We start from the raw sequence: 24,454 nt of genomic DNA, 5'->3' as shown, positions 1-24,454 counted from the left end.
AGAGAGAAACAGCTCCCTACTGAGCAGGAAGCCTGATGTGGGGCTTGATCCCAGGACCCAGAGATCACAATCTGAGCCAAAGGCAGACGCTTAACTGACTGAACCACCCAGGCGCCCAAACTAGCCAATTTTTATAACCAAATTCTTGTGGACTCTTCACTCATCTTCATTTCTTTCCCATAATTTTCATTTTTTTTCAATAAGTATATTGAGGTACAGAAGAATTTGATAAATCCCTTAGAATTAACCAGTTGACATTGGCTGGAAAATGGCAGAAGTTAGATGTAAACTCAAGTCTTTCCGATATCAGTGCCATGTCATTTTATCATAATATCTACCTTTCGGCTCAATTTATTCATTTTATTTTTCCAAATAGTTTGTTAGTGGATACATTTTGCCTGTGGTTGGGGGTCTATGTAAAACCTGTCAGCAAGCTGCATAAAAGCTATGGAAGGAAAGTCACCAAGAAGACAAGCAGGAGAGAAGCCACCTTCCTGTCAGTGCACTTTGTCTCCTCTTAAAGGAGATAAATTTGGAAAAAAAAAGAAAAAGGAGAGAAATTTACCCTCTGTGACCCTGAAGTACTCCATAATAAGTATGAATTAAAAAAAAAAAAGGAAAAAAGAGATGTCAGGAACATAATTTTTCTAAGTTTGAGAAAACTAACAACCTCCCAAGATAATGATGGATCAGGTGATACATTCTAAACTAATAGTTTATTTTTAAATGTTTTAGAAATCCAAATTCATCATCCAAATTTTATTTAAAATCTTCTCCCTCTTGACTGGTGACCATGAAAATCTATTCCTCCAAGTTTCGTAAAACTAACTTAGATAGAATAACATCCAAAATTCCAATCAGGTTTTATGACCTTTATTAATTTATCAGCATTTGTCAGTTATTCAGCTGAATCTACATTAAAAGGTAAACATTTTAATTATTGATACTTATTCACTAATTATTAATTAAGCAAATTAATGGCAATATATTAATTCAAACTTTAAAATATAGGCATAGACAATGACAGAATTATGCAAACATGCAAGGACTAATTTTTGAGAATACTGTTTTTCGAGAAATTATCATTGTGGATTTTTATTTCATACAGATTTCCAGAAGCATTTAATTAAAAGAGTGAAGGATGAATTCCAAAATCTCTAGAAACAGTTTCCTTGCAACTGTTGACTTCATTAAAACTTTCCATAAAATTGAAGATAGTGTTCCTAGAAAAATAGTAAAGATATGTGAGAATTTTAGGTAAAATTTTAATTTTGATCCCAAATGTTGAAATTATCTAAAACAAAATTCAATATAATTAGTATGAAATTAGCATTTCATATACATTCTTTAATAAAACAATATTTTGCTCTTTAAAATTATGTATTTTAAATTTTGCCTTCATATTCAAACTTATGTGTAAGTAACTAAAGAAAATAATGGATACAGCAGTGATTGAAGCAATGAAAACCCATAAAAAATGAAGTGCCATTTGTCTCATATCAGACTCTTGAAAATTAGAAAGTTTGTTAATATTCATTTTTGGTGTCTATGCAGAAATATGAACTTTAGTAAGTAATTTGTGTTGTTTTGTTTTTATTCTGGTTTTGACAAGAATGTAATCCATAGGGCGCCTGGGTGGCTCAGATGGTTAAGCGTCTGCCTTCGGCTCAGGTCATGATCCCAGGGTCCTGGGATCGAGCCCCACATCGGGCTCCCTGCTCCTTGGGAGCCTGCTTCTCCCTCTGCCTCTCTCTCTCTCTCTCTCTCTCTCTCTCTCATGAATAAATAAATAAAATCTTTAAAAAAAAAAAAAGAATGTAATCCATAGCACACTGTTTAATTGCCACTTGGCAATACCTGATCCATGAATTCATTCCTAGTAATAGAATCGGCCACTATCCAAACAAATTAAGCTAATAAAAGTACACAGTGAATTCCACTTTTGCACTACCTAAAACTGAAAAGAATATCAATCCATTCAATAGAAAGTTATATATTATTTAGAGAATAATGTGTGTCAATATTTGCTGACTTGCTAATATCTCAAGTATATATAGCTACTGAAAAATTTAAAGCACAGAGCAGTGCCATACATATAATCTTTTTTATGCAAACAGCAGTTTTTAATCAAAGTTTTTATTTTTATATTTATTCATGAGTTCATACAAATTTTTTTATAGGAATAGGCTTAAAACTTAAAAACAATATATCAGGCAAGGAATTAAGATATGGAAGTTAAAAGATAATGGAGAGAGGTTAAGTTTTACATGCATTTTAAGGTTTAAATTTTTAATAAGAGGCATATATTGAACATATTGTTCAAATAAGTCTAAGTGAAATTATAGCCAAAAAATGAAATACTATTAAGAAATGGAGAAAAAGTGTTTAGTAATGGTATGAATTTTCAATAGGACAAACGTATCAGAATGGATTGATAGGTCAATGAGCAAAAAAGAAATATACAGAAGTCATGAGCCTGGAGCAATGCCCTTTTTCTATTTGATTCCCTGTTAGGAAAAGCATGTTTGTTTCCCGTTGCTTTATTTCATGTGCACCTATTTTCATTACTATCCCTGGATTCTTGGCTCACCCCTAATTCCTCTCCATGGGGGTCCCTAATTGGTGGCTGACAAGTGGTTGGAGCTTACATGGCAAATGTCTCAAGACTCAGGAATCACTCATTTCCCTCTGTTATTACACACTAGCAGTGAGGCGGGAACACCCATACAAGAGGTCTGTTCTGCAGACTAAACTTTCCCCACGTGGTTGTGGTAAATAAATATTTTTTTAAAATGCCAAAATATGGAGACTTGAAGTCTCAAAAATATCAGGGCATAATGGCTAAAATATAAGGAAATGCAGTCCAGTTTCCAGTGTAAAGCAAAAGCTGAAATGTTCTGGTGTCAAAAATGTAGCCGAATGTTATACTAAAAAGTTTGTTCAATATATATTTACTGACTATAAATCAAACATGCTCAACTGTAGAACTCTTTTTATTAATGGTATCCTGTTTTTTTTCTATACTTGAATTAATTAAAAATATCTGCCAAGGCTCGAAGCACTGTTTCTGAATTCTGAGTATCAGTGAGTGCATGCAATTAGTAGAGGAAGATAGGAAACAAGGTAGCTAGTTTACCTACATTCCAACTCGTCCTTTTTTCTTTTTATTGTAGCCTATAGAGTCAACTCAGAACTCCTTAACAAATCCAAAGCTAATTTTGGTAAAACTGGAATTACAAAAATCTAGAAATCTGTTGTGTACAATCTTTAAAATGTAATTAATCCTATGGTGAGCGCTGTGAATTGTGTAAGACTGATGAATCACAGACCTGTACCTCTGAAACAAATAATACATTATATGTTAAAAAAAAGAAGAAGACAGTAGGAAGGGTAAAATGAAGGGGGTGGACATCGAAGGGGGAGACGAACCTTGAGAGACTATGGACACTGAGAAACAAGCTGAGGGTTCTAGAGGGGAGGGGGTAGGGGGATGGGTTAGCCCGCTGATGGGTATTAAGGAGGGCACGTACTGCCTGGAGCACTGGGTGTTATAAGCAAACAATGAATCATGGAACACTACATCAAAAACTAATGATGTAATGTATGGTGATTAACATAACATAATAAAACTAAATTTAAAAACAAAGAACTAAAAAAAAAATGTAATTAATCCTAACCATCCATTCAGTGCCTCACTCTACATACTAGGCCAGTAGAGTTTGTTCATATCTGAGCCTAGATTGTACTTTCTATATCTGACAATGTGGCAAAGATGACTGGAAATCAATACATTTTATGATGCTCCTAACAGTGTGGCTCAGTCAAGAATTAACTTTCCCGAGTCCCTCCTATGCACCATCTAGTTGGGCTGTATGACTATTCTTACCAAAGGTATGTGAGATACAGTTAAGTTTGTCACTGCTAGTCTAAGCTTTTCAAAGAGGGACCTCCTTAAGCTAATTCCTTTGAATTACCTTATAAGGAGGATACAGTAGTGAAACTGTGAAGGAGGATGGAGACAAAGATGGAAAGATCCTAGGTCTCTGAATTACCATGGAAGAAAGTCTCTTACCAATTGACATAATAGCCTACATCATTATGTGAGCCAGAAATAGAATCCTTTGAGTTTTGCCATTATAATTCGAAGGTTTGTTTATTAAAACAGTGAATGTTACTCTAAGTAATATACACACAAGTTTTACATTTAAAATATAACGCATTCATTTTTATTTTGACTCTCATATCTTATTTCTGAATTCTGTTTTAGGGAATATAAATTTAACACACATGCATACACGCACACATGCATAATTTTTTTCCTCAGTAGAACAAGGATAAATGGTATCTTAGAAATTGAATGACAGGGGCGCCTGGGTGGCTCAGTTGGTTAAGCGACTGCCTTCGGCTCAGGTCATGATCCTGGAGTCCCTGGATCGAGTCCCGCATCAGGCTCCCTGCTCGGCAGGGAGTCTGCTTCTCCCTCTGACCCTCCCCACTCTCATGTGCTCTCTCTCATTCTCTCTCTCTCAAATAAATAAATAAAATCTTTAAAAAAAAAAAAAAAGAAATTGAATGACATAGTAATTTTCAAACTTATTATTATGTAATTTCTTCTATGTTTTCCACTATTAGTAAACCTAGGATTTTGAAATTTTGGAGAAATATACCTCCTTCAAAACCAGAATTTGGAGGGGGGGGTCAATTTTTTTTCTTTATGTCTATAATCATAGATGATGAGGATGAGGAAAGTTCATAAAATACAATTTATTTCATGGTTCTGTTAGTCATGGCAAGTGTCATTATTTGTTTAGTATCTTTTTCATTTAAAAACAAAAATAAGATAAAATAGCAAAATTTATCCAAGAAAGAAATAGAGATGTCCATTGTCTCCTTGTCAAATTAACATGTGGTGATATTGATCTGCTTTGTGCAAAGGTCCCAGAGGAGAGGACATGCTAAATAAGGGAGGGCCTGTAATATGTGCTCATTAAATGAAGCCAATCATAAACCCACAAGGATTATTTTTAAAACTTTGAAACAGATATCTTAGGAAGGCAACATTTTCATCTTTAGACAGTCTGTTGTAATGATTTATGATTCTAATGGTATTTCATTTCATTATGTATGAAATCAACACAACATATAGAATTTACAAAAAAAAAAAAAGGTCTCTGTGGCTCTTACCTGTATACCTATGCACTTTGTGGAGAAGATTTAGAGCAAACAGGATTGTGTTCTGAAAGCCACTAAAGTCACTGATGAAGGGGACGTTATCTCCACTAACAAGCATTCGTCTTGGAAGCTCCTTCTGGAATTCATATGTTCTAATTAAGGTTGTAGGAAAGCGTGGTGGAGCTAAATAATCCACAAATAAAGCCCAGCTTCTTGCAAAATCAGCTTCTTGTGTAGAATAATATTTTAATCTAATAGACAAGTGGGGAAAAGTATGCATTTTGAATTAGTCTACTCAGAATTTTGCCAACTCAATTTTCAAAACAGATAATTTGTTCAAAATGACTTTATTCTACTTTTTAGAATATAGATTATAGAAACTTGGTGTTGATTTTACCACCTAGATTTGAAAATTTGAAGAGATGTTATTAGAATTTTAAATTTGGAAATTGCCATCTCAGAACATGTGTTTTTAATCATATTTTTCCCTTTTCATAAAGCATTTACATTACTTACATAAACTGAAATGTGACCAAGTTTCATTATTTTAAAATGTAAAGATGGGGCACCTGGGTGGCTCAGTTGGTTGAGCCTCCAACTCTTGATTTCAGCTCAGGTCATGATCTCAGGGTCGTGGGATCGAGCCCTGCATCAAGCTCCACACTCAGGGGGCAGTCTGCTTGGGATTCTCCTTTTCTCTCTCTCTCTGTCTCCCCTCCCCCCATTATTTCTAAAATAAGTAAGTAAGTAAATAAATAAATAAATAAAATGTAAAGGTAAAAGTCAAAGAAAATTGGCAAAATTTCTGCTGAATTTAGATATCTCCTAAAGAACACATAATTTTCATTTCAGGCAACCTAAAAACGAAGTAACAGAATTTTCCTGCTTTTTAGGTAGCTTGGTATTTTATTTCTGCTGATACATACTAGAAAGCTAACTTTTCTTTCTTTTTTTCAGATGTACAATGTAATGATTTGGTATTTGTGTATATTGTGAAATGATCCCCACAGGTCTAATTAACATTTGTTACCAAACATAGTTACAAAATTTTTTCTTGTGATGAGATTAAGATTCACTCTCCTAGGAAATTTCAAATATGCAGTACAGTATTATTAACTACAATGACTATGTTATACATTACATCCCCATGAACTACGCATAACTGGAAATTTATACATTTTGACCCCCTTAGCCCATTTCACTCAGCACCTCTCTCTCTCTCTATATATATATATATATGCCATTATATATCATACCACTATAATATATATGATAATATTACATATTTTTATCCATTCATGCATTGATGAACACTTAGATTGTTTCCATGTTCTAGCTATTGTAAATAATACCACAACGAACATGTATATCTTTTTAGATTAGCGTTTTCATTTTCTTCAGAAAAATACCTACTTATGGAATTGCTGGATCATATGGTAGTTCTATTTTTAATTTTTGAGGAATCTTTACACTGTTTTCCATGGTAGTTGCAACAATTTATATTCCTGCTTTATCTTCTTACTGAGAAAGAAATTTTAATTTAAATTTTTAGTAATTTTATCTATTTTATTTTATTTATTTATTTATTTTATTGAGAGAGAGAGAAAAAGAGAGAGAGAGAGCACCTTCAGGATGGGGGAGGGACAGAGGGAGAAGGAGAGAGAGAATTTTAAGCAGACTCCTCACGCAGTATGGAGCCTGATACGGGTCTTGATCTCACCAGGCTTAGATCACGACCTGAGTTCAAATTAAGAGTGAGACACTTAACTGACTGAGCTACCCAGGTGCCCTTTTATGTATGTGTATACATTATTCTCTACAGGGGTGATATATATTTCCCTGCTATTTTGAACCATGCTTGTTCCTTCTGAAACATTTTACACGCTATTTCTTGCTCATCTTGCCCTATGTCCTTCAAGTCTTATTATGGAAGTTATATGGTTTGTTACATTCCCCCTGGAATTACTCAAAGTAATATAGACATCAGGGTCTAGGTATTATGGATTCAGAAAGTAACTGGAACATATCCCCTGGTTAACATCTGTGAAAGAAACATACCTGTATATACGTGGTTCATATAGAGCTATGGGAGTATAGAGGATGAAATAACTAACCTGTCCTTGATTATAGAAAAATTGATTGGCCCTCCATGCTCTTATCAAATCATGCCCAACTTTCAAATTCAAGAAGGAGAAAACATGAATACGTAAGGTTATTCAGTAAGGGTCACACAATTTTAATAACAGCACAACTAGACATTGTGTGCCTAACCCGAAGGCCACAAGCTTTAGTCTGAGTTCCACAGTTTCAGCTCTTATATTTAGGTCTATAATGCATTTTGAGTTAATTTTGTTGTTTTAGGAGACAACCTTCATTCATTGCATGTGGATTACCAGTTCCACCAGCACCATTTGTTGAAAAACTATTCTTTACCTATCAAGTTGTTTTACACCCTCATTGAAAATCAGCTTTTGTTTCTGGACCCCAATTCTATTTTATTGATCCATATGTCTACTATCATGTATTAACACTCTGTCTTGATTACTGTACTTTTGTAGTAAGAGATTAACAGAGATTGCACCAAATCTGTGAATAAATTTAGGGAGTGTGCCATTTAAACAATATTACGTCTTCCAATCCATGAACACAAGAAGATTTTCCTTTAAACATTTCTTTCACTTCTTTCAAAAATATCTTGTATTTTTCAGTGTATCCAAGTTTTAAAGTTCTTTTGCTAACTTTATTCCTATATATTTTATTTTTCCTGATGCTGTTGTAAATGTTTCTGTTTTCTTAATTGCATTTTAGGATTTTTTTATTGCTACCACATAGAATTATAATTAATTTTTGTATGTTGACCCTGTATACTGCTAGGTTGAAGAACTCATATATTAATTATAATATTTTTAGTGGATTTCTTAGAGAGAAAGTATTATTTCTTCTCTTTCTATTTAGATTGCTTTCATTTCTTTTTACTGCCTAATTTCCCTGGCTCGAACCTCCAGTGCAATCTTGAATAGATGTGGTAAGAATGCGCAACCTTGTCTTTTTCATTTTAAGGGAAAAGCATTCAGTCTTTCACCATACGATGTTAACTGTAGGTTTTTCTAGATGCACTTTAACAAGATGAGAAACTTTTCTTCTATTCCTAGTTTTTTTTTTAATGTTGTTATCGTAAAAGAGTGTTATCAAATGCTTTTTCTATGTCTACTGTGATGATTTTGTGATTTTTGTCCCTTATTCCATTAATATGGTGTATTATATTGATTGATTATCAAATACTAAACCAACTTTGCATTCTTAGAATAAATAAAGTCATGGTTTATGGTCCTTTTTATATGTGGCTAGATTCTGTTTACTGGCATTACATTGAGGATTTTTGTGTCTATATTCATAAGAAATGTTGGCATGTAGTTTTTGTGTAATGTCTTTGGTTTTGCTATCAGAGTAATATTGCCAGTTTGCTATCTGTTCTTATGTCTTATGTCTTTGTCCTCCTTTTCTTCATTGCTGTCTTCTTTTGTACTAAATGGATATTTCCTAGTGTAAATGTTTCTTCCCTGTGCTTCTTTTCTATCATCTCTCTCTAATCTATCTACATTATAATTTCTTAACTCTTCCTCTTCACTGATGAGATACAATTACTATCCATCTTAAAACAAAGTGTTAATATTAATAGCAACTTAATCTAACCATTTACATAAATTTTCCTGCAATATAGTTCCATTCCCACTCTCCTGCAGGTCTGCGAAGCTCTCTTCATCTTTCTTCATCCTTTTTTCTTTTTGTTCCTCACACTGGGTAATCTCAATTTACCTATTTTTAAGTTTACAGATTCTTTCTTTTGCCAGCTTAAGTCTGCTTTTGAATCCCTCAAGTGAATTATTTATTTTTACTATTATTATTTTCAACTGCAGAATTTCTATTTTTTTCTGTAAGTTTTATCTCTTTATTCATAATCTCTACTTAGTAAAACATTGTTGTCAATTCATACTTTCCTTAAATTCTTTAGATACAATTTTTAAAAATTTTTTAAACATGTTCATAAGTGATTCAAAAATTTTGTCCATCATCTGAACTCAGAGGAACAATTCCTAATGACTGATTATCTCTGTGTAAGTGTCTGTATGGGCGGGGGGGGGGAGGGGCAGGGGCATGCATGCCCTACTTTCTCTGTTCTTTGCACATCTCTCTCTCTCTCTCTTTTTTTTTTTTTTGAACAATGGACAATTCAGACACTATAAAGTGGAAATTCTAAAAATCAGATTCCCACCCTTACCAGGGTTTGTTGTTGTTTGGTTTTCTTGTCATTATTTGTTTATTGATTTGCCTGGACAAATTCTGTTATTCATTCTGTGTTCTCTGTAGTGAGTCATCACTGAAGTCCCTGCTCAGAAGCTTAATGGTCAGCTAACGATTAGTTAAAGATTTTCTTAAGTTCCTTGAACCAATGAGTCTTCCACCTTTTGCTGAGGAGCTCTATGTATGTGTTGGGGTCTACCTTCAATGCTAAGGCCTTTTACAATTTTTCTCAAGCCTTTACTTCCTATTTGTTCAGGGTCTCAAGGTAGCCAGAGGTGAGACATTGGGGTCCTCTCAGTTCTTGCCTGGGTATGACCTCAGTTCTGTTCATGTTTGTGGGTCCTAGAAAAAGACAAATTCTCTGTAGACAGAGTAACAAGTAGCCACCAAACCATTTTTAGACTGACTTCAATCCATCAACAAAAATTTGCTTCAGTGACCAGGTTTTTCCAAGCATCCAATAAGTGACATGCCCTCCTTTCCAAAAGTCAGCCGATCAGGAATGGACTCCCTGCATAACTATGCCTCTAATGCCAAATGAAAACTGTCTCACCTAAGTAGCCCTCTTATACTGATGACTCAACCCATTTAAATGCCTAAAAATCTACCAGTCTCTGAACTCTGCATCTCCTAATAACCCGTCTCAAGATGAGAAGAGTGCTCTGCTCAGTGATACTGTGCATGACAATGTAACTTTCCCTTCCTAGAATTGCAATAAATTCATCTTTGTGGTTTTATTTCAGATATTGAGGGCTGATCTCATCATCCTTTGCTATGAGAAATGTTATTTTTCAGAGGAATTTAGTTTTGCATGTCATTGGGAAAGTCTACAAAAAATAATATTTTATAAACTACTTTCTATAAACTATAATGACTTGATCTCAATTCCACTTTTGATGTTGACAACTCCTGTTTACTCTGTTGGCTGATAATCTCACCTCTCTTTGGCAGTGATCAGAATTAAGCAGTTGAGTCACAGCAAAAAGATATGATGGCTACAATCCTAATTCATCTCACAGACATGCCAAGAGGATGAACTCTTCTGTTGACCAATATAAAAATCAGCCTTTGAAGCACTATTAAGAAATAAAATATACAAAACAATGTAAGTTTCCTGACTCTGTGATTTTTTTATCTTCACTGAATATGCAGTCTGTGGGAAAGATAACAGTACTTGATCAATAAGAAGTCCTCAAACATGAGTGCCTATATTTTTTGTGTACTTTAAACCAGTCACCCATTCTTTAGTTCCTTATACTGCACGTCTCACTCTGGGTGGCAGATACCGCCCCCGTACAGTGTCATTCACTTCCATACCAAGTCATGCTATCTTATTCGATCTCACTTGCTATAAAATGGGGAGAGTTCTGACATTTTAGCTAACTGGCATGGTAACCAAGATGCTTCTTGGACACTCCCCTCCAAATATGTGTTAGCCTAGCTATTTTTTCTGATCAAAGTGATGCAGAGATCCCATAATTATTTCCCATCACATCCTTTTTGTTTACAGACACCAGTTTTTGTTAAAACAGCCTTAAAAAAATCTTCTTGTACTTCTGAATTCATTTTGTTTTATTGCTGTCTTGTGGTACAAACATACTTTTCTTCATATTTTCCCCTGCTGCTTATAACATAGTTTTGGGCTTTATCCAGTAAAACATTTTCCTGTCAGTTTTCTCTTTATCGTAATACATCCTCATGTTTGACATATTGGTGAATAGGTAAATTGAAAAAGACTTCAATGAAAAAGATAGTGTAAGATGGAAAGATTGTTACCATATTAAAACAAAATCATTTTATTTTATTTTATTTTTAGAGAGAGAATGTGAGCAGGCAGGGGGAGGCAGAGGGAGACAGAGAGAGAATCTTAAGCAGGCTGCACGCTCAACATGGGCCCCAACATGGGGCTCGATCTCATGACCCTGAAATCATGACCTGAGCAGAAATCAAGAGTCAGATGCTTAACTAACTGAGCCACCCAGGTGCCCCCAAACAAAATAACTTTAGATCCATTCTTACCTATTTTGAAAATTTTTATGAGCAACCTCCAAAGATGAGACATATGCAGTCCATAAGTACTCCAACAGGTCATCAAAGCTACTAGAATGTGACTTTATGTGCTGTCAAAGACAAAAAATGTTACTGATATTTAGGCAGTTATAACAATCTCTCTTCTTGAAAGTCAATTCTATTTACAAATATAATTTTTCAACATTCTAAATGAGGGGAAAACATTTTTTTCTAAGAGTTAAGGTATGAAAGATTTAATGCTGAACACTCTGTAAAGAGCTTAATATCAAGCATTTTAATTGCAAGTGATACTGAATCCCTATGAAAGAAATAAACCATGTGTTTTTAGAAATGTTCAGGATTTTACACTGTTCAGAACCAGACCTTTAGTATTTTATGCATTTGGTTTTCTCTTGCCATGCAATGAATTTTCCACCAACTGTTAAGGGTAAGAGTGTTTTATCTAAACATATGCAATTTAATGAACAATTCTCTAAAGGAAAACCCAATCTTCAGTCATGTACTCTTTCACCCATGACACATTACTTTGAACATCAATATTTGATTCTGACTGTCAAATGCTAATTCAGTCAACTCATATGTGATTTGTTTATCAAGACAGTTGAAATAAGCTGCTCAAATTCACTACAACCTATTACACAATTGTATTTCTATACCGGTTATTGCTCAGTTGACCTGAAATTATGATGAGCTAGGATACTTCATGCACTGTTAAGTCATAATTTCTCTGGGCTCACGTGTGTGTATATAATTTATTTGGTATGAGAATAGTAGATAGCGTGGCCTCGATAGAGTGCTGGTAATGAGGATGCTAATGAGGTATGATGTCAAGCAGCAATTCACTCATACTAATGCTGTTGTCACCACAATATTTTCATATTAGCAACTTTGTTCCTTAGGAACAATTGCTCAATGTATAAAAAAATCTACATTAAGTGATATTCAAAAATTATCTGGCTACCCTTGAAGAGTATTAATTAAAACACTTAAAAAAAAAAAACCTGGTAAAAATCATTCCACTTTTTCATTGCTTCTGGAAATGATGATTGGCAGTTAGAAACATTGTAACAAAATTTAATCTCATCCTTGGATGGTGGCAGAAAGGTGACTTTATCTGATGATATCCCCATTATGCCAGAATCAACCGCAGCAAGGAAGGGCATTGTAGAGAGATAATAATTAAGGTTTGTATAAACAAAAAGTTATTAATATTGTTAACACACAAAAGTTGTTTTCAAAGTAAAGGAATCTATCTAAAAGTAAGCCTAAAGATCTAGAAATCTGGTAAAACTTAAGTGGTAATTCTGGGAACTCCGGAAATTTTATCAGAAATTTCCCTTAGTGTTATATGCAACTTGAATATGCTTCTCTTAAAAACCCTATTCTCATAAAGCAAAATGGATTTATCTTGTAGATTTATTATTTTAAATCACAGATAATAATTGCACTGGAATTTAAAAATACTAATTAAATTCTAAGGCATAGTAAGTGAAAAATTTAGAAATTAGTAACAGAATTAACAAATGAGAGTTCAAATAAAAACTCAAAACAAAAAAATTAGTAGCAGAATTCTATACTTTTCTAAGTTTTTACTTTAAATCTGAAAATCTGATGTAGTTTAAAATATTTAATCTAGAGATTTCTCTTGTTAACAAGGTTTTTTATTTGATAATATAACACAAATTCTTATTTCTGTCTTATGTATTTAAATCAAGTTTTGAGGTTACCAATTTTCTCTAATTGATATTTTTATAATTGGATAAACTAATAAGTAAATTAAAAAAATGTCTATCTCAAGACTCATTTTCAAAACACCCAGATTTGGGTCAAACAGATGTTTTTTTGTAAAAGCAATGATTCCGGTTTTGGTTTTTGTTTCTCTAATCGGGATCCTAGGTTTAATTGATTTTTTGTGGAAAGGTCATCAATGAGGTTTTACTGTCACATTGAACTCACCAGCCCACCAACTGTCCACAGAGATACAGAGATGATCCCCAGATTTATGGCCACAGTCTGTACTTTGGGGGGGGATCAGCTAATCTGCCTAAAAGAGAGGAAATCCAGAGCTGGATTTACTAGACCCCTTCCTAAACTGTAGATCCAAAACGTAACTAGATATAATATGTTTACAGGAATTAAGAATTGTGTCAGCTTTCCCATCATTGTCTTTCCTTCACTTCATGACTTTCTGCTTTCCATCTCCCATTCATAATTTTTCCTTTTCCTTAACATCCCTACAATACTCTATTCTCTCTCGAAGGCCATATTTTTTTAGCCTTTGTAGTCTGTGTATCTTCTATATACTAACTACTCTTTATCTTCAATATTAGGGAGTGAATATTCATGTATAGTAAACAAGATCCAGGCTCTATTTGCTTAAAATCAAATCCCTTTTCATTGCTTACCTGCCTACTGTTTGATCTTGAATAAATAACTTCTGCAAGCCTCAGTTTTCTCATGTACATACTGGAAAGACTAGCAATAATCACTTCACAGAGGTTCAGGGTTGTTAAATCAAGAAGGGTGCAGAAAGTGCTCAGCTCAGAGAACATGTGCTTCTGTAAATATTAGCCATTATTCTATTTTTATCTCTTTTCTTTTTGTCATCCTCTCTCATCTTCTACTTTCAAAACATCCCTTTCTGTTTCTTTCTCACTTAAGTTTTTTGTACCTTCTGCATATACTCCCTGCATCTCCCTTCAACTATCTCTGACTCTCAGCCCATCTCTTTCCCTGTTTCCACCATTTTCATACTGGCCTATTCTCTTTACTCCTGCTAACTTTCCCTTTTCTCTGGCTTCCCCCTCACACTGTTTTGGCTCTTCACTTGCCACTCCAGCCTCTCTCTTACCCAGTCCTTGCTCACCTACTGGGTACCTCTCCTTCTTTTCTCCCAGTCCTCTTCTCCTGCAACATTCACTTATTCTTCTTTCTCCTTCCTTCCCTATTATTATTTCTTTTCACCAGTTCTGTTTCTCATGAACTTCTTTTGTTTCCCTTTTACTTTCTCATCCTGGTTTCTCATTTGGCTCTTCTTGACCTGCTTACCCTTCTGTGGGCAAGAGGAAAGACCTTGGTAGTTCTGTTAATACGTGGAAATTTCTAAAAATTGTTATTCCTCTTTTGAACTGGAATAATATCCAAGTATGTGAAACATACCTCTCCTGGCTCTTAGGTTTTGCCTCAGTTGGGAGTTGTTTGAAATCTGTTTCTAAGACTGTCTTTTTAAAACCACTCGGTCTCTGAGGATGTTTGCCCATGATGCTAACCTGAGGATTTCCTTATGTTGCTAACTTCCTTGTCTTCTCTTCCAAATACTTGACTGTGTTCCAGTCCCATTTTTATCAAATTCCCACAGAACTCCCTTATTAGTGACTCTGCATCACCTCCAACTGCATATGCCTGGGACTGAGCCCTTGATTGTGACAGTCAAGGAAGATTGCATCCCGAACTTTCTGTTCTTTGTCAGCATTGTTTCACTATTCTTCCGGACATCTTCAGCACTTCCCCCTTCTTTACAGCCAAGCTGTGCCTGCTTACTGCTCTTTTATCTTCTGAAGAAATTTTTGTCCTTGTCTTCCCATGGCAAGAAATACATCATTCTCAGTAACCTTGACCAAAATTGTTTTGTCATCCCCATTTTCCCAGAGCAAAATTAATGTTATATTTGTTACTATTCAAATCCAATTTTTTTGCTGTGAATTTACCATATTTTCCAATTATATTATTTCTGTAGCATACATTATGTATTTCCCATCCTCCCAACATTTCCCTCTCTTTTTGTCTTTTTCTCTCACAAAAACCACACTAATTCCAAACTCTGTCCTTTAGTTTATTCTATTTCTTTCTTCATGGATTACTTTTTTCTTTAAAGTCCATCAGTGTTTTACCTTTTTTTTCAGGATTTCCTTCAAATCTTACTCTATTCCTAGATTATCCCAGCTCACAACATTCACTTTATTCTAGCATCTAACGATTTGGCTCTTTCTTGTCTTATGGTTGTATCATTTCTAACTCTCCTTTTTTTTGTTTGTCTGATTTTTCTTTTTCTTTTTTTTAATTTAAATTCAATTAGCCAATTTATAGTACATCATTAGTTTATGATATAATGTTCAACGATTCATTAGTTACGTATAAGACCCAGTGCTCATCACATCACGTGCCCTCCTTAATGCCTTCTTGACCATCTTGTAAGTGCTTCGAGAGGGAAGCAATGACATCTACCATCAATTTCTTGTGTACTTGCCATAGTTTTCCCTTTTTTCATCTATTTTTCTATTTGGTGTCACTGCCTTATCCTGACTCAGACTCCCAGGATTCTCTTCCCAATTCAAACATTAATCTAATTAAAATTTTGGCTAACCAATAAAAAAGAATGAATACTGATAAGGCAACCAGACAGATGAATCTCAAAATAATCATGACGACTGAAATAAAACAGACTAAAAAAAAGCACCCAATTGTCTATAGGGAAATTCTAGATAATGCTATCTAACCTGCAGTGATAGAAAGCAGATCATTAGCTGGTTACTGGTGAAGTTGAGGAGTGAGGGGCATGAGAAGTTAGGGGAGAGGAAAGGGCTGGGAGAGACTAGAATAGGGAAGTTCTTGAAGATGAGAATACAAAGGGGAAAAGAAAATTTTTAGAATGACATATATGTCCATTATGTGTGGTGATGGGTTCAAGGCTATGGACATATATCAAACTTACCAAAAAATACATTTTTAAATATGCTGTTTATTGTATGTTTATTGTATATAAATAAAACTTTATTTTTTAAAAAACCTCTGCTAAGCAATCAAGAAGCATTTAAAATGTTTAAGTATTTTGTAAGCATTAGACGCTTGTTACTAAACTAAACCATCTTGCTTAAGAGCCCAATTAAAACTCCCCAGTCTGATTTTAAGACATTTCTTTAACTGACCCTCGTCGATCTTCTTAAATTTACCACCCAGTACTCTTTCATATTCTAGTTCTCCTGCCAATGTGGTAGTCTTCTTCCGGTTCAACCTGCTATCATTGTCATCTTCGTAATTTGTATTCCAGCAATTATATTCTAGCAATGTCTCCATCAAGTTCTTAGGCCCTGCTTTCTTCCCATGATATTCTCAGCCCATGATTGTCACTCTCTTTCTTGAGCTACTCTTGTACTTACAGTCCTTATCTCTTTTTTGAGACTTAACATACTGTTGGTGAAATACTTTTATGGGCTACTTTCATAATTTGTAATTCTGTTCTGGTTTTCTCTAGTTACATTATGGAGTTTAACTCAATTAAATACTAAGTAAAAGCAGCCACTTAAGAAACAGCAGAATCCAATTTATTGTATTCTAAAATGAAAATGAAATTTTGAAAGTACCCTATCCAATATTCTACTTTGCTATTCGTTCATCACTGGACCCAGGGCTGAAAACTTTCCTAGCAGTAAGTGTGTGCACCCCTTGGGGGAATTGCTTATTGTTTCCAGTGCACCTTATGTTTAGAACCATGTCTCCGGAGTTCAAATATTCTTCTTTTCCATGCCAAGGACAGTCTAAGAATGGGGATTATACTGGATGTCCAGAGACTCCCTGACAAGCTTGGTTGTAATGCTAGCTTAGAATGTCATCACAGACCAGACAGGCAGGCTCTTCCCCTGTATTTTCTATAATGCTAACCATTTTCTCATTGATTCTTTCTTCCATTACTGTTTTCTAGAAGTTGAGAGTGAAGGTCCTTTATTTCTTGAAATCCGTTCAACAAGATGGTTTGGCACTTTTACAATATTTTTGTTCCAAAACAAGTATCTACTTTCATTCCTCAGTGTAGATGCTATTTTAGATAGAGAAAGGTTTTCCTACAGAGGTTTTTTTTCTCCTTTGTCACTCCAATCTATATGACTGTAGCTAATCATATTTAGAACTACAGATAATGCAAATTAATTTTATACACCCATGTGTATCACCTTTACTGTTTTGTTCCTGGATGTACTCTTTGGTGCTTAGAACTAGGCTTGGTACCAATAGCACATCAATTAATAGTTATTAACATGGAATGAACTAGGTCTAATATGCTGTAACTCAGTGAACGTGGTAATCACTAGCCATTTGTGGCTATTTAAATTTAAATTAGTTGACATTAAACAAAATCAAGAATTCAGTGGTGCAAAACCATTAGCCATTTCAAGTGCTCAGTAGCCACATGTAAGAATATGAGGGTACAGTATGACTGCGGCTGTCATACTGAATAGGGCAAATAGAGAAAATTTTCAGCATTGCACACAGTTCTTTTGGACATTTCTGGGTAGAAAAACCATGCATGCAGGGGGGATTCCATAAATACTTGATAGACATTAGGCAAGAGATTCTGCAAATAGCTGGAAAAGAAGTAAGAAAGAGAGAGAAAAAATCCATTTTCAAAAAGATGATGCTAAATGTGCAGGTACTACGTCCTAATTAATTCACACTTAAATCAAAGGGTCATTGCAATGAAAAAGAGACATTCTTACCTGTATGATATTGCCATCCATGATGTACAGGCAGTCCCCATAAAATATTTCGTTCATTTTCTGGTGAAAATTTTGCAAAATACTTGGCTGTCCTGTTCACTAGGATTTTATACGTCCCCAATCTCTCAGGGTAATGCCAGAAGTTAATGATGTACTTCCCATTTTCTATCTTGTAGTCACTGAACTGACCAGGACTCTCTTTCCATAGAGGGGGATACATATCTCAGATATTGGATGTTTTTGCTAAAGAAGCAAAAATACAACAAATTATTACACAGGCCCAGGAAAGATTGAAAGTCATAGTGTTTAGCCTGGAGATTGAGATTATGGCAAGATCTTTATTGGGAAATAGAGGAGGAAGCTATATTGTTTTTCTGCACCTTGACTAATCAACACTTTAAATTACCTTCCATGGTAGTAAGAAGGTGAGAGATAAACAAATGCCTTACCAGAGAGATTAGGGTACCTCCCTTGTTAATCATCTCCCAAATAAAAATTGTTGATTATGTATCAGTCTCTAGAATTTTTAGGGATTTTTAGTAGTAAGTTTTTAGTAAGACTTGTTTTTGTCTCTATCTTCTGATCTGTTTCTCGTATTAATCATAATAATAAATTGTATGTCTTTCCCAGAGTTACTTGAAATTTAAAGGACAGCTGTTTTGAACCAATTTAATCTCTAATTAGTGGCATTTCAGCCACATAAATCGTTAACTAAACAATTTTAGATAGAATTTGTAAGACATTTTAGTGATATTTGGAACTTCACCAAATCTCTTTGAAATTTTAGTCCATGTGTAAGTCCAGACTTGTATGTCAGAGATGTCAACCCAAATAGAGAAAATTCCACGTTAGCAGGATCTGAGCCAAAGGCTTGTGTGCAAGCAGTTGATTTGTGGCTAGAGAGTAAAAGTAAAGAGGGAGGAAAAAAAAGAAAGGAAGAAAAGTAAATACAAGGAGAGACTGTCAGTTTGCCTTCACTAAGGGTATGGGGTGCTTAATTGTTGTCTAGGAACTAATGAGGAACACTATTATGATAGAACCCCTGGCCTTGAGAGATGGAATTGAGAAGCATTTTTTTTTTTTTTTAAGATGTTAGTCATTTATTTGAGAGAGAGAGAAAGAGCACAAGTGGAGGGAGGAGCAGTAGGAGAGGGACAAACAGACTCCCTGCGGAGCCCAAGATAGGGCTGGAGTCCAGGACCCTGAGATCATGACCTGAGTCAAAGTCAGATGCTTAGCTGACTGAGCCACCCAGGCGCCCCAGAGAAGCATTTGTTCTTATCATTCCCTGGTCCAAGGTGACCCAAAGGTAGAAACTTTCCTGCCATTCTGGTTACACCGACCTGTGGGGTAACTGGATTCTGACAGGCACCTCAGGTAGCAGCCATGGTACAGAAGCCCAGGGCAATAGATACAAAATAAAAGTAGATACTGAAGTTAAGCAGCACATGCACCTGTGTGAAAGCAGGTCAGAGCTCGGTGCGGAACTGTCCTTGCAGCAGTAGCTACAGTCAGAAGAGAGGCTAAGGATTCAGGAGTGAAGCACAGATGTCAGTTCAGAACCCCTATGCTATAACCTGATCATGAGCCATCATTGGGAATATGCAGACCACGGACTCATGCAGACCCAGCCCTTCTCCATATGCATGTGCTGTGTATTTATTATAACCACAGAGAGTTGCCAGGGAATTCTTTATCAGGTGATTAATCCCAAACCTCAGACTTCATTCAGTGGATATTTATTGAGCAGTGTCCCTATTCCTTATGCTGCATCACCACTGGTCTGCCATGGTGAACAAAGTAGGAGACATGCTTGTCTTTGAGAAGTCGAACAAAGGATTACTGTTGAAAAAATTAATCTTTAATGAATGCAAGGAATTTGAATATGTAGTAGAAGAATTTTACCTTCTTTCATCTCACCCCCTGCCCTTCCCTTCAGTGTAAAGGTGGGGCTTCTCTTTCTCTCTGTTGCATGCGTGAGCATAGAGAACGATTGGCTGATACGTCAGCTGTTCTATGTCAGTTACAAGCCTTATTATTTCAGAGTTCCTTTCTGTGGTGCAACCTCACTGCACGCCAAGTTGAACATCTGGCCCTCATTGCAACAGCCCGTGGAAATTAGGGCATGAGGTGCTGGCACCAGGATGTTCTATGAGTAATGAATGCCTGTTTTCTGATCCAGAGGCACCTTGTTTCCTGTCAAAAATTGTGTATACATGAAACAATGAAATATACCATTATATATATATATATATATGAAATAATTCTTGGATATAAGGAAGAGATTCTGTAAGGGACAGAGTGCTGATGGGCGTAGTGGACATATTAACCAAACCATATGGTCAACTGGGCAGTATATGAAACTCTACTTTTTTTCCTTTAATGCAAGAAAGTGGTTGAAGGTGGTTAAAACAAGTAGCCTAAGTGAGATTTTGGTTTTTCTTTCCAAGTGGGGCAAGAACACGTCTACAGATACCCAAGTTAGTGTTGGGTTTGTGCAGAAAGAAAACATTAGAAGTTCATTGTTTGTGTTCCTCCTCAGGCTGGAGAACAGGTCAGGGGGTCCCAAGAGCTGGTATAGGGATTGTATGGGCTAAAACATCAAAAGTCTACGGAGGTTTTTTTGGTTTTGGTTTTGTTGGGTTTTGGTTATATTTTCTTTCCAGATAGGGAAACAGGTTAAGTAGTTCAAAAAGCTAATGGAGAGGTTTAGGTGGACTGAAAACTATAAATGTGTTACTCTCTTCCACCTTGAAGGTAAATATGACTTCTTGCTGGCTTGGAGACACATTCCCTGCAACCCACCAATCTCCTGCTTCCTCTCTGCACTGACCTCAGCTGCTCCAAGAATTAGAGGTGGGGCCAAAGTCTCCTTGTCCCTAATAGAACTAAAGGCCCTACATATACTGAGGAACTCCAGAGGCAGGAAGGGATTGAACTCCTTATAGCTCTTTTGGATACTGGAGCCCAAGTCACCATCTTGCTCAGTACTGTATGAAAAAGTGATGCTGAGGAGAGGTGGCCAAAGCCATGGACTCTAGAATGGAAACCACAGTAACATGCGAGGGAGCAGAAACAAAGAGCTTCTGAGCCAGAGCACTTTCTAGACACTGAGAAGGACACAAATGAAGAACCAACGAGGACAAAAAGTTTCTCCAACAACTCCAGCCATCACCTCTAGTCTAACCCACCTGCCACTTCCTGTTTCCCTAACTCCCAGGTAGGAGGTAACACAGTGTCCTGCAAGAGTGATTGGATCCCTTGAGATGGTGAATTGAACTGATAACAGATCAGTTTGTAAGAAATTTTTTATCAGAAAATCATTCCTCAGCCTCACATCTAATTTGACAGGTATTTATTGAGTGGTGACTTTTATTTTTTGGTGCTCTATCAGCATTGGCCTGCCATGGTGAACAAGGTAACATGACTGTCTTTGAGATGTTGGTTTACAAACCTCTCAGGAGCTTCCCCTGTGTCCCTGCACCCACCTACCAAATCTGAAAAATTTATAAAAAGGCCTTAACTGGATTTAGTCACATATACCATGTAGGTGTTTTCAATACCACATCCCTATCTCATTGGCAGCATCCTTGGAGTAGTCTCTGGGAGTGGGAAAGGCAAATGGAACCCATATTCCAAGGACAGAGGGATGGAGGTGGGGGTGAGGAGTCTCTGAGGGCCAGAATCCAGCTCATGGGTCAACTGGCGGTTACATCTTTTTTTTTTCACATCTTTTCGATGTGTTGCCCCAACAGATGTTTAACAAAGGACTATTATAAAAATATAATGTCTGAAAAAAGAAGGTAATTTGATTTGTGATAGATGAACTTTACCTTCAATTTGACTTTTTTCAAGTTTTATTGAAGTATAATTGACGAAATTTGTATATATTTAGGATATATAAAGTGATGTCTTGGTACACATATGTATTATAAAATGATTACAACCATCAAGCTGTTAGCCTTTCCATCACCTCCCATAGTTACTGTTTTGTGAGTGTGTGTATGTGTGTGGTGAGAATACTTAAGACCTATACTCTTTTAGCAGATTTCAAGTATAAAATGTACTATTGACTACACTTGTGATATTGTACATTAGATCCCCAGAACTTATTCATCTTATAACTGAAAGTTTGTACCCTTTGACCAACATCTCCCCATTTCCTCCAGTTTCCAGTCCCTGGAAACTAACATCCTACTCAGCTTATACAAGTTCAACTTTTTTAGATTTCACGTGTAAGTGAGGTCATATAATATTTGACTTTCATGTGTCTGGCTTATTTCACTTAGCATAATGTCTTCCAGGTTTATCTATGTTGTCACAAATGGCAGATCCCCTTCTTTTCTGTGGCTAAGTAATATTCCATTGATAAGTTCTTACAATTTATATTTTAATAGAAAAGAACTAAGTGCATATGCAATGCTGGAAGACTGCAAAGGAGGAGGAAACATCTTAATGTCTGAGAATCCTGACAGTGGAGTAAGAAAGGTTATGCATCATTTATTATGTCCGAAAAATGTTTTTTCAATTATGATATATTTAATAATATTATCTTAGTCCTTTAGGCAGTGTTGGCATTACTAATCCTAAGAATTCAGTATGGCATCTTAAACAACTTTTGATCTCATGAATCTTAGATGTAATAGAAAGTTTAACTTTTTATTTCTTCTGGAAGTGGGATGTTGCTTTATTTTTTCATTTATTCTTTAACTATCCATTTACTGAACATCAGTTAAGTGCAATATATTATGGATAATGAAAATTTTAAAGGAATCAGTTCATATTTTGTTCAGGAAAAAAAGTCTTGAGAAAATTATGAGCAAAGTGTTATGGAAGTTCAGAAAAGGGAGTGATATCTGTAGGTTTCAGATAGCAATGGGATCATCAGATAAGAGAAGATTTTAAAGAGGAGATGGTGTATGAGTTGGAACTCATATACTGAGTTCTATGAGTAATGAATGGTCTGTCTTCTGATTCAGAAGCATCTTGATTCCTGTCAAAAACTGCATTATACACAAAATAATGGAACACATAATTACACACATATATACAGGAAGTAATTCTTGGAGACACACATAGCTTTATTTTTACTTACACACAAAGCTTTATTTTATATACATAGCTTCTCTTTCCATGTAACTTGTTCAACTCTGGTAAGACATGTTCCAGCAGCAGCTGAAAATAGATTGTGGTAAGAATAAAGTGGTATGTACAGTGTGAGGGAGAACTTATTTGTATGTGCTCAATTGAGTTTTAGGCATAAGTTGGAGCTTGGTAAGATACAAGTTCAAATTTTTGTTCTTCCATAAATCTTTCATGACACAGCATATTACCATGTACACAAACAGGCCTTCATTCAATGTATTTGATTGCACTTGCCATTAGCAAAAGAGAATGTATTCTGGATATATTATAAGTAGGCCAGTAAAAGAAGAAAGAAAAAGCTCAATAACTCTTAATTTTCATTTCCAAATTAATTGTTCTAAACAAAAAGGCTATGTCTAAACTTTTTTGTTACCCTTCAGGGTTATTAGTTCTCCTGATATATGCCAGTTTCACGATTCTTAAAATGAAACTTGATGACTATTGGTGGTCCTTGCACTGGGTAAAGACACAGTCTCAGAGAAGTTTGGCTACTAATTGTTAACCTCTTCTCACTTACTTATGCAGAATTTTAATATGACTTGGCAGTGAAATCTGTTGAAAGTCTAATTGCCAATATTTTTTCTTGGTTGACTATCAATAAGCATCTAATAAATATTTTCAACTACATATTCTTTGTCAAATCCAATATGTCTTCTATTATTCCTTCTGGTGAAATATCTTCAAATTTACCTGAAGTTGGTGCTTTGTATAAAGGGATGACATAGTGATATAGATTCATGCTGACACTGAAACAGAAGTAGCCAAAGAATTATTTAAGAATATCAACCATAATTTTCCAGGACATGAGGTGATTTACTCCATCACAGACACCAGGCACAAAACTAGGATTCCTTCACTTTGGTTATATCTCTGTTGTAAAATTGAATAGTGATAATATAAAACTGTAATTAACCTGCTTATAGTGGTACAGTCTTCCATCAGAGGTGTGTGCAAGTGTGTGTGCCTATGTGTGTGTGTTATATGCTTTTAGGTTCATTTGTTTATGTTATGATCCAATTTTGATTTTTAACCTATATTCATTTAATTTTATTTACTTTTTAAATTTAAATTCAATTAGCCAACATATAGTACATCATTAGTTTCAAATGTAGAGTTCAGTAATTCATCAGTTACATACAACCCCCAGTGCTCATCACATCACGTGCCCTCCTTAATGCCCGTCACCCGGTTACCCCATCCCCCCACCCACCTACCCCTCCAGCAACCTCAGTTTGTTTCCCATAGTTAAGAGTCTCTCATGGTTTGTCTCCCTCTCTGAATTAATTTTATTTTTAATGTAAATTGTTAATATTTTA

At 35.4% G+C, this 24,454-nt stretch overlaps 1 pseudogene; it reads right to left on the bottom strand.

Moving 5' to 3' along the window:
• Positions 1-898: 898 nt before the first annotated feature.
• Positions 899-18,294, bottom strand: LOC116634706 (annotated as a pseudogene).
• Positions 18,295-24,454: the final 6,160 nt, after the last annotated feature.

This window comes from Phoca vitulina, unplaced genomic scaffold (assembly GCF_004348235.1).
Source record: "Phoca vitulina isolate PV1807 unplaced genomic scaffold, GSC_HSeal_1.0 scaffold9, whole genome shotgun sequence".
NCBI lineage: Eukaryota > Metazoa > Chordata > Mammalia > Carnivora > Phocidae > Phoca > Phoca vitulina.
Note: the sequence above shows the minus strand (reverse complement) of the source record. Positions and strands in the feature narration are given on the sequence as shown.